Here is a 4796-nt window from a genome sequence, read left to right as displayed (position 1 = left end):
CGCTGTCGTTTTGTTTGTCGGGAAAGGCATCTATTAGAGTTACGGAATTGAGTTGTGAGCAGAGTTTTCCACAATTATAACTGGCCTTGTTCCAATCAGACAGAAAGGTCTCAATCTTCAGCATCTGAACTGAGAGGATGAGCCTGGTATGAGATAATGCCGTGCATGTGGTGGGGAGGCAACATGGAGGCTCTGCGGTTAAGACAGTTCTTGTGAATCCGTCAAAAAGACAGATTCTCTTCACAAGAAGATTGTTGAGAAGAAGCCTGAAAAAAATAAACACTCCTAAAATTGTGTCTCTAGTGGGTGCATGCCGATTCCACCTGTTTTTTATTCTTTGGCGTAATAACAGCCACGCATGTGTCATCATTCCCTCATTTCAGTTCGAGGTCCATTCCACCAACTTTATATCCATTTTTCTGACACATGCAATCTCTTTCAACAAATGTGATGACTTTTTTCTTTTTCCAGAAGCTGTTAGGTGTTACCAGCCATATGTTTCACTCTTGGTGCATTCAGAAATGTTTCGATTAGGACATAGCTTTTACAGATGCAGCTGAAATGGAGCTATGTGTGCGATGGTGGTAAGAAATATGGAAATATTCGAAACCGGCAGAATGATCCACATAAATGTTTATGTCACACTGTAGACTTAATAGTTACTTTGGGCTGCCACCTCCTAGCTCGACATTTTCTCTCCATAAAATCACAGCAGAGTGACATCTGGACTTCATGCAGCAGACCACTTTAATACTTCAAACGTCAGGATGGTTTTCACTACCTATCTGCATTAAAACTGCTCTCCAGCAGAGTAATGCAATAATGTATTCACTCTCCAGACATCCTAGCAATAAAGTGTCTCAATTTTGACAATTATTTTCATTATCTACTAATCTCTTTATATCAGAAAACAGAGACAAATATGAATCGGAATTTAGAGAACCTGAATTTATATTTTTAAAGACCTTATTTTGTCGTACGAACAGTCAAAACCCCTTATTTAAGATGCCTTAAACCCTCAATGCATCAAATATGCATAAATATGGCAGAAAAAGTGCATATATTTGAATTCAGAAAGTGCTCCGCGAGAGAAACACATTTTGAGTTTTATGTCTTCATGGAATTTAAAAGTGTACACTGTAACAAATTGCTGTAAAAATACAGCATATTTTGTACAGTAATATACCGTTCTTTGTAAATAGAGCTGAATACTGTCAATTCACGTGTTTTTTAAGAACAAAATATTAACAGCAAGCTACCGTACAATCTTACAGCAGATTACAGTATTTTTCTGGTTTGGGTTGATCTGAGTGTGACTGTTGCTGCAGTCCGACCGTTACTCGTCTCGGCAAATCTTCCTGCACGTCACCACATTTAGCAAACAGCCAACACAAAGAAGTGACGAAATAGGTTTAAAATAGTATGTATCAGTGATTTTACTCATTACTGAGGGAAAAACTGGGAGAAAAGGAAGAACTGAGGATGATGATTTTCGGGCCGGCTCAGACCTGCAGGGACCACCTGTAACTGATCCATCCTGCTCCGGTTCACTGAACAAGGTAACTGTGATTATTAAAAAGTCAGCCTTACTTTTAATTCTGTCAGTCTATTTTATGTTTTATTCTTTGACAGTAACATAAACATAGCCAGTTAGTTACTGCTTGGTGTTAGCCACGAGTCGCTAGCATGAATGCTAACGTTTCCCCACACTGTTAGCTAGCACCTAGCATGAATGCTAACGTTTCCCACACTGTTAGCTAGCAGCTAGCATGAATGCTAACGTTTCCCACACTGTTAGCTAGCAGCTAGCTAGCAAGCATACTCCCCTTTGGCTGCAGAGTGGACAAAACTCTGGGTCTTTCTTTTAAACCAGACCAGGAAGATGACTTTCTAAGCAACCAGATCCAACTAGGTTAGGTTAGCTATCTCCGTCTTTTGTGTAAATTTCCATCAACTATACAATGTGATGCTCCACTGATCTGTTATCACATCTCCACATGTACTTGTCTGCATTCGAGCATTTAGGTAATTTCAAGTTTTAAAACAGGTTTGTAGGATGTGTCATGTTGCTTTTCTCTCCACTTAGGAAAGGTAAATTTGCTTGTTATGCAAACGGCTGCAAAAATTAGATTTAAATGTGTATTGAACTAAATAGCTGTTTTAAGTGGAAGCCTCTGTTTTGCTTAATAATTTGAGTTTCCTGTTTATTTTTGTTTGTATGTTTTTTTTGATGAATGTGACAGAGTTCCATATTATGTTCAAGGGATCTTTGCCTACACACCTAATATATTCTTTCTTTGTCATTTCGTTGTAGGCTCTTTCTTGGTATCAACCCTGAGAGGGGAACAAAGGGCAGCCAGGAGAAGGTGATGTTCCAGAGGTCAGGGAAGCTGCTCCAGAAAAAGACATCTACTGTAAATCCCCATGTAGCCTCCTTTATAAAAAGACTGATAGACTCTGAGTGGGACTTCATGTAAACCCACAGCACTTCTCCGTACAGGACCTCACTTTGACAAAGCAAAAGCCCAGTCTGCAACCAGATGTTCATGTTGTCATTTTAAGGTAACAAGTCTCAGTATTGTGTTCGGTTCAGTATAAAATACTTCAGTTCCAGGTTTGTTCCAGGTGTTTATTGAACATGATCATGAGTTATGACAGGCTGATTCTAAAGGCAGGGTACCTGAAATGTGATATGCAATTTTTAAACAGATTGTTGACAACCTGTTAAACATCATTAATTGTTTTTATAGATTTTATTTTACAAGACTTGAATTACTTAAAATTTGTTAGCTGCTGAATTTGTTCAATGCAATAGTTAAATAATTTAAGTGATATATAGGTATCTTTTGTTACAGTTCAGGAAAAATGGAAACCAAACTCAGTGTACCTGAACTAGAACATTCAGAATGAGAACCTGTTCAGCATGAGGAAATGATTGTATGTTACTGAAATTGAATGGGTCTAATAAGTCAGTTTTTGAACTATGTTTGATACAGAGTTGGCTTTAATAAAAGCTTAATGTTGAAAAATCATCTCTTGTCTGAGCCATTTCTATGCTATGCTATTTCCTGGGGCTTTCATTTTGAAAGCCCCAGGAAATAGCTCTCTAAACAGCATAATACTGTAATATTTTTTACAGTAATAAACTGTTGTTGTAGAATATGGTAGGATTACTGTAAAATAACAGTGTGCTGCTGGCAACTTTTGCTGCCAGCTCTTTTCTGTAAATTTACACGAAAATTTCTTAGAGTGTATCTTAAATAGTGATTTCAACATCAAAATTGTTGCAGGTGAATTTTCTGACAATCAGCTGAAGAACAAATTGCTTCATTCAAAACAACATAGTAACAAAATACAATCTAAACTGATGTGTGGATTATTATGCTGTTTTTGCATATTTTTAATGCATTTTTATTATTATTATTATTACTACAGTTAACACTACAAACAAATGTCCCTTCACTTTTTTTTTTTAATTGGGGCAAAAGTGTCTAAAACCCCAAGCATTAAAACCAAAGCTGTCAAGTAACAACAGATGTTTTTGAGTGTGTGTGTGTATGTGTGTATGTGCATGCGTGCGTGCGTGCGTGCACGTGCAACAGGCCCTTTAAATGCAGCTGCTATATTTATCATCAAATTATCAAAAATGAACAAAAATAAAGGCTGTATCACCAGTCTACACAAATGCCTTTAAAAAAAAAAAAAAAAAAACTTTCTTGAGTTAATTATGGACAGGGAGACATCCAGTATGTTTGCATAACTTTACAGCTACGCACCATTTTCCCCTCCTTGACGAAAATACCCTGTGAACCAAGCTCTAAACAAAGTGTAAAGGCTGGCAGTACACACATGATATGTATGAACTCTGACATGTCAACATGACTGGTTGTATTTATCCTTGCACAGGTTGCGACTGACCAGCCACGCAAGACCACTGCGCCAGTCACTGAGGTTAATTAACTATCTGGAAACTATTTCAGCCCTGCCAACTTTGTGTCACTTCAGGTATGTCTCCATTTAATGTCTTCCGCTCTAAGTATAGGTGGCTGGCACTGGCTCAGAGTGCTTTTCCGCTGTGTGGAATTATAATGACAGGACAGGGAATGCAATAATATGGGCACCGACTCAAAAAGGTTTCACTCACAGGTTCCCCAAAGAACTGTGTGTTTTGCCAAAAAATGCCAACATTAAAAAGATAGAGAGCCCTTTTCTATTTATTTATTTATTTCATTTATATCTTAATCCAGCATAAAAACCCATCCAACAGGGAAAAGCAGCATCTTTTAATTTGGCTGAAATTAGTTAAAGCTGAAAATGACTTTTTGACATGTGTCTTTACATATAAAAACTTATTCCACGAAAGTGTGTATTTTTGTGAAAACTTGAAGAATATGCAGTACCTTAAAAACTAGCCTAAAAACCAAACCAAACTGCAGTAATTTGCTGCTGTAATTAACTGTACTAACCTCAATCAAAATCACGTTTATTTAACAGGAGTTAAAATGAACAAAAAAGCTGAAACGACACAGAGTGTTTGACAAATGTAACTTCAGACTGTAATCCACATGCAATATGTAGTATCTGTATTTAAAATATCATGCAGGTCCTATGCTTTTATCTTTTATCAGACGAGTACATAATGCTGCTTGTACTACCCCATTAATGATTTTAAAACAAGCTGGGATTTTGTCAGGTAAAAAGGAAGCATAGTTGTTTTTGTAAAGCAGAAATCACAAGAAATATCACTGCAGCTTGTAGATACTCTCAAAGTGAATGAACAGACATATTAAACTGCT

At 37.1% G+C, this 4796-nt stretch overlaps 1 long non-coding RNA gene across 1 annotated transcript; it reads left to right on the top strand.

Annotated features, from left to right (window-relative positions):
• Positions 1-1323: 1323 nt before the first annotated feature.
• Positions 1324-3032, top strand: LOC129349933 (uncharacterized). Its single transcript, XR_008603091.1, has 2 exons — positions 1324-1559; positions 2315-3032. It is a non-coding gene; the product is annotated as an uncharacterized LOC129349933 (long non-coding RNA).
• The last annotated feature ends 1764 nt before the right edge of the window (positions 3033-4796 follow it).

This window comes from Amphiprion ocellaris, chromosome 10 (genome assembly GCF_022539595.1).
Source record: "Amphiprion ocellaris isolate individual 3 ecotype Okinawa chromosome 10, ASM2253959v1, whole genome shotgun sequence".
NCBI lineage: Eukaryota > Metazoa > Chordata > Actinopteri > Pomacentridae > Amphiprion > Amphiprion ocellaris.
This window is presented reverse-complemented; position numbering and strand designations above follow the sequence as displayed.